Source organism: Rhinichthys klamathensis, unplaced genomic scaffold (assembly GCF_029890125.1).
Source record: "Rhinichthys klamathensis goyatoka isolate OS25496 unplaced genomic scaffold, OSU_Roscu_1.1 h1tg000111l_1, whole genome shotgun sequence".
NCBI lineage: Eukaryota > Metazoa > Chordata > Actinopteri > Cypriniformes > Leuciscidae > Rhinichthys > Rhinichthys klamathensis.
In genome coordinates, this window is record NW_026606649.1 from 3,528,868 (window position 1) to 3,541,300 (window position 12,433).

The window sequence follows — 12,433 nt, forward strand, 5'->3', positions numbered from 1 at the left end:
GAGCATATTGCATCCATCCTAATCCGCTTGCTTACCAGTCTATGCTGAAGTCCCGCTGAGCCAGTGAACCGAGCCACATCCTCGCTGCTGCATCCAGCCCTGTATCTGAGAATAAAGAGTGAGCATATTGAATCCATACTAACACACTCTGTTTACCAGTCTATGCTGAAGTCCCGCTGAGCCAGTGAACCGAGCCACGTCCTCGCTGCTGCATCGAGCCCTGTATCGGAGGAAGAGGGAGCATATTGCATCCATCCTAATCTGCTTGTTTACCAGTCTATGCTGAAGTCCCGCTGAGCCAGAGAACCGAGCCACATCCTCGCTGCTGTATCCAGTCTTGTATCCGAGAAGAAAGAAAGGCCCGCTGAGCCAGCGAAGCAAGCCACATCCTCGCTGTTGTATCCAGCCCTGCTTCCGAGCATAAAGAGGGAGCATACTGAATCCATACCAATCCACTCGGTCTGCAGTCTCGTTGGCCTAGCGACTCGAGCTCAATCCCCACTGCTGTCGTCCAGGTCGGACTTGTCGACACAGGAGGAGCGGTTGGCCTGTTCTCTCCCCTTGAGATTGCCTTTTAATTAAATAGAGATTACTTTTACTCTGTTGTCCGTCGTCCTTGAGCTGCGGGGTAGCTCCCCAGAGGGGGAAGGTACAGTAGAAGGAGGGAGGGGCGGTCGACAAGCAGAGCCCCCACACACACCTCCCTCCGGCCTGTGACACTAACAATAATAAAGAAAGATGATGATCATCATCACCTTATCTGTTACCACTGTTACCCCCGCAACTTACATCTGTGTCATTCTTTTTGGTGAAATGGTCTTTCTTTTCTTTGCACGCTTCATCCTGTCGTCTGCCCTGGCTCTAACCTCGAGTGTTTTAGCCTGTAGCCTTTACTTTTCGCAAACCTTGTGAGCGCGCAAACCCAAACGCTGTGACCTCGCGCCAAATGTTTTTATTGGTTTAATAAGTACAAACAGGCGAGTTATGAAAAATTGAGTGTGAGGGATTAGTTCACTTCACACAAAAATATCTTGGAATGAGATGGCTAACTGTAGTAGCGTTTAGTCCACTGTCTATAATAGCCTAATTTAGAGATCACTTTTTTTTTTAACCGACTACTGACAACTTTGATCGGTTAACGTTGATACGGTCAACCATCGGTCAAACGGTCATCGGTTAACATCCCTAACAGTGGGTTCTCCCCACTCAGTGATGCACCCACTGAGAATCCTGTTGAATGTGCCCTAGTTATTGGCAATTCTATGACACGGAACTTGAAAATAGAGACACCAGCCACCATAGTCACATGTTTGCCGGGAGCCAGAGCGCCTGACATCAAAGCAAATTTAAAAGTGTATACTGTAGCTAACTGCCAGACACTGTAATTTGCTCTGGCCCCCTTCCTGTTCGCCGGAGTGATGAGATACTGTCCTCACTCAATTGCATGGCTGTCTAAGTGGTGTCCGCAAAATAATATAGGGTTCATAGACAATTGGAAAAGTTTTTGGGGCAGACCTGACCTGTTAAAAAGAGATGGTATTCATCCCTCCTGGGATGGTGCTGCTCTTCTCTCTAGTAATATGGCTCATAGTCTTAAAGTTGAACCTTGACTATCTGGGGCCAAGGTCAGAAAGCAGACACACTGGCTAAACTGACCGTCTGCTAGCTCTCTTGTGTCACAGAAGTCAGATAAATCCCAACACACAAAAGACTTTTACCTAGATATCATCATATAGAGACTGTGTCTGTTCCCCGAATTAGTAAATACAAAAATTCCCAAACCCATTTAAGGGTAAGAACTTAATTGATGTTCAACAAATAAAAAACAGATATAATACAGATGAAGCTCAGGTTGCTTAATATTAGATCCCTTTTTTCAAGAGCACTTATTGTTAATGATATGATTACGAACACATTACAGTGTTTGACAGTAACGACTGAGACAAATCAGACACATAATTATTTGTTACATGTAACAAACAAGCTTTAAAGCCCACTCTTCGTAATGAAATGTCCCCCCAAAAAGAGACACGAGAGCAGAAAAGGCCTCAGTCACCAGGGCGACCATCAGATAAGATGGTTTTATTGCTGTGAAAAATGTGGTCATGTGGTAAAACAGAGGCCATAGGAAAGACCCATAGCCCTTAAAGGTCCCCTGACATGAAATTTTCACTTTCTGAGGTTTTTTAACATTAATATGAGTTCCCCTAGCCTGTATATGGTCCCCCAGTGGCTAGAAATTTCAATCGGTGTAAACCGAGCTTTGGCTATTTTTCTCTTCTCTGCAGCTCAGACGCGCTGATCTTGAATCTCCTCCTTATGACGTCATAAGGAGGAAAGGTTACCTCCCCTTTCTCTGCTTTGCCCGCACAGAGAATTTGGCTGGCCCATGAGAAAATGAGCTCAGAAGTACGAACGCGATTTGAGTTTTTCCTCGAGAGATATCATGGCTTGCAAACGAGCGAAGCATGGCAGTTGATCAGTGTTCGGATGTACAAATGAACACAAAGGTATTTTTTAGTTCCTTCATCCGAGCCTCTGAAGAAACAATGGGTTAATTTTATTTTCTCTGGAAATGCGCCGACACAACTTCCCAAAGTTTTGTATGGTCCAAACATTTCACCGACGACTGTTTCCTCAACTTAGGCCAATACAGAGCTGGCCTCGATGAACGTCTGAAAATAAATTGATCGAGCTACCAAGCAACAATTTCTGATGTGTAGCCTAATTGTTCAAGTTCAGACACAAGTTCAGAGAAAGGTAATCTTTCTCTCAAAATCGTTCAATACGGTTTATGCATAAGTCAAGCCAGTGACTAAAATATCAACTTCACATCGTTTCTTTTAGTAGGATGAAAATAATCTTATTTAATCTGTGAACAAATTATACAGAAAGCGGTCAAAAGAACAATCTTTCCACACCGTGCGAGTTTATCTGACAACTCGTTATGAAATCAATGACTCACGTTACACTGCACAACGAAGCTCTTACTGTATCATCGTGTTTGCATTGGTGAAAGCATTAGAGAGAGTGCAGAAACTGCGTTGCAATGATAAGATCTTTATTCTCGCGATCAACAGACTGTCATCTGCTTGCTCAATGCTCATCACGGCAACATTTTATGTGATGGGAATAGATCTAAATACTTTAAAAACTTCTCACGATTCGTTAATCTCGATAGCTGTAATAGTAAAAACGTATAATAGCTGTATTAAAAGTATTCGAGAGAGTTTCACACACTGTAAAAAATAAAATCGTAAAAAAAGGGTCAAATGACTGGCAGCTACGGCTGCCAAACAAAAACCTTAAAAATAAAGTAAAATATCCTAATTTAAATTAAGTGCAAAAACCTTTTATAGATATTTTTCTTAAATGTTTTACAGAAAAACACTGTTATTTTACAGCTATCATCTGGATTATTACGATCAAACACCCTAACTGTAAAAACAATCCCATAAAAAACAGTCAATGACTGTCAGCAATGGCTGCCATGCAAAAACCATAAAATTAATGTAAAATATCCTAATTTAAATAAGTGCAAAAGCAGAAATCTTACGCTACGGGTAAAGTCATCTTTTCTCGAGATCTGAAGCCAAAACATTATCCTTAATTTTGTATTTATTGTCAACGCAGTGCAGCGGACAGCAGACCATAGCAGGCTGTATAAGCGTGCTCATTGGCTGTCCTGCAGCAACTGCAGCAGCCTATCGGTGAGCCCCGCATAATGTCGGGCCCTTCTACGCGTCACAGCCCGCCAGAATGGGAGTGGCTAGCGTATATAAAAGTGGGGCTCGACGGGCTGAACTCTGGTTTTCATTGACTGAAGCGAATAAGCTCATGGCGCGAGCACGGCAGGTTACGCAATAGTCGTTCCCTCTTCTAGAAAGAACCGAGGTTACATTAGGTAACCGAATACGTTCTCTTTCGAGAGGTTCTCTCGTATTGCGTAAGTTGCTTACGCTACGGGAACCCCTTGTCAACGCCGTGCGCGCCAAGCATCCGCTGCATGAGACCCAGGGAGACCCGTGGAACAAAACATGCAGAACAACAGGCGGCCAGCAACGCGGGCCAGCACATGTAATAGACACTTGATAGGAACACAGAGCGGCTCTGCTGGTCTATGTATAATGTAGAATAAAGGCGGCCAGCAACGCGGGCCAGCACAGTTCACAAGCACATAATAGGCAGATAATAGAGCGGCTCCGCCGGACTATGTATAGTAAGCATTACCCCTTCGCGCAGCTGTATGGGAATAGGGGGCCAGCAAAGCGGGCCCGCGCAGGTATACCGGCGCGTCATAGGGAAATACAGATCGGCTCAGCCGGTCTATGTATAGCTCGCCTCACCGATATGAGATTGGCCTGCACATAAACAACTGGGCAGAACATACACATCACTTTAGACTGACAAAAGTTTAGCCTGCAAGGCGGGAACTTCCAGGTTATAGAACCTCACGAATGTCGAGGGGGAGGCCCAGCCTGCCGCCATACAAATATCGTGAATAGAAATCCCACTGGACCAAGCCCACGACGAAGCCATGCCTCTAGTGGAATGGGCCCTGATGCCCATAGGGCACTGCAGGTGTTTGGACGCGTAAGCTGCTGCGATAGCGTCCACTATCCATCTGGATAGGCTATGTTTCGAGGCAGCGAGACCTTTGGTGCGCCCTCCAAACGAAACAAAGAGCTGCTCAGAACGCCTGAAGGTGGCGGAGCGCGTGATTTAAATTCTCAGCGCCCTGACGGGGCACAGAAGGTTACCATCGTCCTCGCTATCAGATGCTGGCAGAGCCGATAGGGAGATGACCTGTGCTCTAAAAGGCGTGCCAATCGCCTTGGGGACGTAACCATGTCTCGGTTTGAGAATGACTTTAGAGTCATTTAGTCCGAACTCGAGACACGCGGGGCTGATAGACAGCGCGTGTAGATCCCCCACACGTTTTACTGATGACAGAGCTATCAGAAAAACGGTCTTGAGCGAGAGGTATTTAAAGCCCACGGATTCTAATGGTTCAAAGGGAAAAGCTTTCAGGGACTCTAAGACCAAAGAAAGATCCCAGATCGGAACCGAAGGGGGCCGCCGGGGATTCATCCTCCTGGCTCCTCTGAGGAAGCGGATGATGAGCTCATTCCTTCCTGCTGCGCGTCGACTCCGCGAACGCCGCAATAGCCGCAACGTACACTTTGAGCGTGGAAGGGGACCTGCCCTTGTCCAACAGCTCTTGGAGGAAGGAAAGTACCCACGAAACCCCACATGTGCGCGGGTCCAGGCTCTTAGTAGCGCACCATTCGGAGAACACTGACCATTTAGACGCATAGAGCCTTCTCGTAGAAGGAGCTCTGGACTGCGAGATCGTGTTCATGACCCCTTCTGGCAACGCAACGGGTATCTGGATGGGGATGGCACACTGATCCACCGGCTTGAGAGAGAAGATCTCTCCTCACCGGGATCGGCCACGGGGCTATGTGCGACAGCCTCACCAGCTCTGGGAACCAGGTTTGGTTTTCCCATCGCGGGGCTATGAGAAGCACTGAGAGGCACGTTTCCCTGATCCTATTGATTACCTGTGGTAACAGCGAGATCGGGGGAAAGCGTACAGCGGGCAGCTGGGCCAGGTTCGGGCCAGCGTGTCCTCGCTCTTTGAAAAGAATCTTTGGCAATGAGCGTTGTCTTTAGACGCAAAAAGGTCGACTTCCACTCTGCCGAAAAGGCGCCATAGTGACTGGACCGTTTGGGGGTGCAGGGACCATTCTCCCGGGGGAATGTTGTCCCTGGACAGTCTGTCCGGGTCGATGTTCTCGTGGCCCGGTACATGAGCGGCTCTCAGCGAGCGATGGGCCCACACAAGAAGGCGTTCCGTCAGCTGCAGAGATTCCTGGATCTGAGACCGCCCTGGGGATTTATGTAGGACACCACAGACATGTTGTCCGAGCGGACTAGAACATGGTGGCCCCTTAAGTGTGGGAGGAAGCGCTTCAGCGCGTTCTCGACCGCTATCATCTCCAGACAGTTTATATGAAGGCATTTCTCCTGGTCTGACCACAGGCCAAAGACCGGTCTGCCCTTGAAAAGAGCGCCCCAACCTAAGTTGGAGGTGTCCGTCGAGATAACCTGTCGGTGTGAGACAGCTCCCATTGTCACTCCCGCTGGTACCAGTCGGCCGCTAGCCAGGGTCTCAGTGCTGAAACACAGCTCTGAGTTACTCTGATTTGAATGCCGCCGGACGCCCAGGCTCGGTATAAGCAGCTGAAGCCATATAACCTAGCATCCTCTGAAATGTCTTTAGAGGTGCGATGCTGCCTTTCTGGAAAGACGTGGCCAGGAGCTGAACACGGCGCGCGCGCTGTGTCGACAGCCGGGCCGTCATTGCCACAGAGTCCAGTCCTATGCCCAGAAAAGAGGCTGACTGGCTGGGCAGTAAGGAGCTCTTGGTCCAGTTGACCGTGAGACCCAGGCTTTCCAGGTGGCTGAGAAGCACCGTTCTGTGAGAAACGAGTTCTTCCTCTGATTGTGCTAGAATCAGCCAATCATCCAAATAGTTCAAAATTCGCATGCCCTGACCTCTCAGGGGAGCGAGAGCCGTATCCATGCACTTCGTGAAAGTACAGGGTGCTAAAGACAGGCCGAACAGCAGGACAGTGTACTAATATATATATGACCGAAGGCGAATCTCAAGAATGGCCTGTGACGGGGTATTATCTGAATCTGAAAGTATGCGTCTTTCAGGTCGAGGGAAATAAACCAGTCCCCGGGGCGAATTTGCGCGAGGATCTGTCTGGTTGTGAGCATTTTGAACGGTCTTCTCATACGAGCTTTGTTCAAATATCTCAGATCTAAAATCGGCCTGAGGGCTCCGTCCTTCTTGGGTACGGGGAAGTAACGGCTGTAAAAGCTTGACTCGCTCAAAGAAGGGGGTACTGGTTCTATGGACCCCTTGCACAGAAGTTTCGCTGTTTCTGCGCGAAGCAGGTGTGCTGCTTCCCCATTCACTCTCGTCTCTGCAGTGCATAGCCTTGCTTTACTGTGCTCAGCACCCATTTTGAAGCGCCCGGAATAGCTTCCCATGCTTTTGCATGCAGGGCTAGGGGAAGAATGGACTCTGGGATCTGATCGCCGCGTACTGCGGGCTCGAGAACCTTGCTGCAGGACAGCCAAAGAGCACGCTTATACAGCCTGCTATGGTCTGCTGTCCGCTGCACTGTGTTGACAATAAATACAATATTAAGGATAATTTTTTGGCTTCAGATCTCGAGAAAAGATGACTTTACCCGTAGCGTAAGCAACTTACGCAATACGAGAGAACCTCTCGTAAGAGAACTCAATGCGGCGCTGCCATGCTGTTTGAAGCGGCATTCTGTACGCGCGTTCTGGGTGTTTGTTCACAGAGAGATGCTTTACAGACAGCACGGTATAGATTTGAGTTCTTTTTGCATCTTATCGTGCTTGAATAATTTAATAGCACTTGAATGAATGATAGCGTGATCATATAGCCTACCATAGCGCAGCCAAAGGATGAAATAAACAGATGCTGCGTTAATTGCGTTAAATATTTTTAACAAGTAAAACTGAAAAAACTAATTGCATGCGTTAACACATTCATTTTGACATACCTTATATATATATATATATATATATATATATATATATATATATATATTGTAATAACTGGTAGTTATTCAATCGAACGTGGGACTGACCGGAGCCAAGTTATGCTATTTATGTTATTTCTGCAGGTGGAGCATTGGTAAAACACACCAGCAGGAGGCAGTATGTTGTCTTTCTACTCCTTTTATTCTGAACATAGAAAGAACTACATAGGCAAGGCCCTATCGCCAAGTCCCCCGGAGACCTGTATTCGATGCTCGCACAGAACGGGGCAAGTAGGACCGGGTGGAGGGGTTACATTGGTGCTGTGACCCGATTGGGAGTGAGGTTAAGGGGATGAGTGTAACGGAGGCCAGCTACTAGTCGCTGTGTGAGTAAACCTCACTCCTCTGATCTCAATAGGTGCTCTAGCGACACGCTAGAGGCTGCAGTCTTTAGCCTCCTTGTTAGAGTGCCTGACTCTCACGCCAGCTCGGGTTCGAGGCCTGCACAGAGCAGGGCGAGTAGTATATATACAGTAGGTACTCAACCAGAATGCCTATTACCGGCGCGACTTGTGCCGTGGCAAATCCACCGCGGCTAAAATAAACCAGTAGCATTTCAAAGTCGTTCGCGAAATGACCGCCAGGTGGTGCAAAGGGGCATTTAGCAAATGAGCCGCAATTGCCGCATTTGAAACATAAGTGCGGGGCTAATGTCAATTAACAGTAAGGATCATGAAATACTACAACTATGGTAATTTCCAAATAAGCCTACAACAAACATGAAAAATCAAAACAAGAGCTATTTGCATTTGCTGTACAATAATGAAACAAACTAAGATTTGGTGGAGTTGAAACTGCATGTTAAAGTAATAATTTTATTATCAATTAAAGAAAGACTATTTGGTTAATGTTATTTAAACAAACGATCATAGAATTTATAGTATACATAGTATACATATAGACTTTTATTTGTATGAACTATATCTCTGTTTTTATCTGTTTATTAAAAAACAGCACAAGCTCTTGTAAAAAAAAAACAAGAATGAGACTGATTGAATATGTAAAAAAAAAAAAATTACAAATAAACAAACGAAACAGAATAGAACAAACTTTTAGAACAAAAAAATAATACAACTTTTTTTTTTAAGTAGCCTATAGGCTACAACAGATTCAGTTAAATTTAACGAAAGCAAAACGTAATTTAGTAAAAGTAGCCTACATTTTAAACAGAATATAACAAACTTTTCGAGCAGAACATTTTATGAATCAAAAGTTAAAATAGGCCTATCTCGCAGTCAGTGAAAATAAATGAGGTGCAATGACGCTAAACTATTGAGGAATGAGACGAATGAAGAGCGCTTCTCTTGTGTGCGCAACACTGACTGCTGAACAACAGAACTTCTGGGCATTTCTCAGTGAGAAAAGTCGTGGTCGAGTGGTAGAACTTGTAGAAATTGTTCCCACCCTTCCGCTGACCTGAGCGTCAAAGAAGCTCTGACCGCCCTGTCAAGGACGCTTGTCAAAAAGTACGGGGAAGCTTGTTGACGCTTTGAACGCTCTGACGTTGCAGGGAGAATAGAAGTGTCACAACATGAAATGTAATAAACAGAAAAAAACAAGCAATACATTGAAGAAACCTTTTATAATGACAGCATTTTTATAACCGTTTTGGTCACATTTGGTCGGGGAAAAAAGAATAGTTACCATTCGTAAATATTTCAAATAAAAGTTGCGCTCATGCGGTCCCTATAAGCAAACAACGTCATGTCATAAATGATAGGAAACCTGTAGGAAACCCAGCAACGGCGATTATTAGCTTCTCTTCCATTTTCTCCGAACTAATGTTTTGGTAGGAACGAAAGGTTACATTGTATGTTTCTCCGGAATCAGCCAGCGTGAAGGACGTCTATATTCCGATTGGTTGCTGGCGTTTTGCCGCTGCTTGCCACTGAACCGCGTCATAGCTCATTACCATAAAGTTGAGCTTCTTTCAACTTTCTGATTGACGCTCAAAACGCCCAAAACGCGACGCTGATGGATTTGACGCTCCTGCAGCTGAGAAAAGCCAGCTTCCATTGAAAATGAATGACTTCCGGCCGCTTTGGAAGCTCAAGTCGGCGGTGGTGTGAACGTACAGTTAGGTTTCAATGATTTAGATGACACAGATTCAAATCCCGAATAAACATGGTATTTATAAAATACAATTTCCATGCATTTCCATTTTACACAAAGCCAAAGGAACAAATCTTATCCAACAGATTGACTGAATTTACATCTGTATAATAATTCCAATCGTAATTTCAAAAGCAGTTCTGTTAAAAAAAAAACAACAAAAAAAAAAACATTGGGGTTCCATATCAGAAAGAGTTTTTAAAAACATGGTTGCGATTTGCCGGTGGGGGATTTCCCCCCTCCACAGTAATCAATGCTATTAGCCTAATTCACCAATAGACCATATCAAATATATATATATATATATATATATATATATATATATATATATATATATATATATTTAAAATATGCAACACGCACGTTTAAACAACAAACAATAAAATCTGAACCGGTGCTTCTGCTCCTGTATTGAGAGATAACATGCAGCGCGTTTCAGTTACAAACCTGGTTCCAGTGGCCTTAACCTTCAATTGGTCCTTGGGGTCTATATGACCCCAATCGACTTTTCCTTAGTAAAAAAAAATGGTTCCCTTCATCTCAGTGGAATAAGATTTTGTAACTTTTTCTACATTATCTATCTATACACACACAAAAAAACTGGGCTTGATTCGGTTGTTCTATAGGTATGTAAAAAATTTTTTTACACTTCTGGTCTTTGGGGTCAATATGACCCCACATTGAAATGAATGGGAAAATCGAAAAAAATGTGTTTTTTATTTTTCATTTGTCAAAAAAAATCAATAAATCCAGAATAAATCAGAAAATTTCTATACCGCAATGAAGTCCTGGTACTAGAGCACAAATGCAATGTGGAACGAACATGATCACTTGCACACACACGTGTACACGCACACAAACACACACACATGTCTGACTCCAATAGAAAGCATTTTTATTTAAATTGGCAAATAAAATCAATAATTCCTGCATAAATCTGAAAATTCTCACACATAAATGAAGGCCTGGTACTAGATCACTAATACAATGTGGAATGAACATTATCACACACACATGTGCGCCCACACAGACACAGACACAAATACACACACAGATAGAGAGAGGTGTGACTGCAATAGAGAGCATTTTTATAGAAATTGGGAAATAAAATCAATAATTTCTGCATAAATCTAAAAATTTTCACACACAAATGAAGGTATGATATGAGAGCACAAATGTAATATGGAAAGAACGTGACTACACACACACAACATACACACAGAGAGACACACAAACAAACAAACAGGTGTGACAGCAAAGGAGAGCATTTTTATAGAAATTGGAAAATAAAATCAATAATTCCAGCATGAATCTAAAAATGTTCACACATAAATGAAGGACTGGCATTAGAGAAAAAAACAATGTGGAATGAGCATGATTACACACACACACACACACACATGCACGTGTGCACACACAAACACACACAGACACAGGTGTTTATTCTTCACTCCTGTTCATATCCGCCTATAGCTGTTTTTTTGTGTTTTTTTTCCTTTTAAAAATTAATTTCTTATTCTAAAGTTAATCATTTTATACATTTCGATTATTGAAATAATATGAAATTGCAATCAAGTATTTTCTTTTAGTGGTAACTTGTGGCATTATTGCAAATTTATTTGCCATTACTGCAAAATTTATATAGCATTATTGCAATAACAAGATACTTCAAAAGACCTCAAACAACAACAAAAATAATTCTAAACTTTGACAAAATACTGATTTAATGTATTTTAAGCGTTTAAATATATATATTCATAACAAAAGCTGGTATAAGAGCAGTAAGTCGCATCCAGAAAAATGAATGGATCTCTATGGGGCCTCTGCTGGAAGTATATGGTAATTACACTTTAAGGCTAAAAATATATTATCTACAAAAAAACATCTAACCAGCAGATGGCAGAATTTGGCATCTAACACCTAGATCAATATCCAGAAACAAATTAAATTAAATTAAAATCACAATTTAAGTGATTTTTTCATAAAAATGTAATATTTCATATGCAAGCTAATGGTGTAGTTGAAGAATTGTGTGGTAAATGGGTACAAAAGTACTTCATATCTCCCAAAACACAGCATTAATGAATAGATGAGAAGTAAACAAAAAAAATTATATATTATTTGTATGATTAAAAATGTATATTTTTTGTACAATTACTCTATCAATTTTGGGGTCATATAGACCCCAAAGACCAGAAGTGTAAACAGGAAACAAAGACCATTTGATTAATACATTCACGGCTTTTCAAAATGTCACAAAGCGGTTTTGAACGAAATATTGAAGTTTATAATTAAGTATTTTGGCACACCAAGCCGAGCGCTATGCATTATTCTAAAATCGGTTTTATTCTGGCATGTTGGATTAGTGTTCGACAAACGCGGCGGCGCGTTCACTTGAATTTATTTTTTCTCATAACAGCTAAAAGAACTTAATAGGCTATAGCCTACTCTGTAGTTTTTGGTCATACAGATAAGATATAATCTTTTAAAACTGTAAAAGGTCTACAATAGGCTAACGATAAAACGTTTTTTTTTTCGCGCATGTGAGCGAACACACACAAATAAACGTTTGGGCATTTCACAGAGAGTAAATTCATGGCCGAATGGTAGAACTTACAGTTTGATCATTTAGATGACATGGGTTTAAATCCCGAACAAACATGGACTATTGC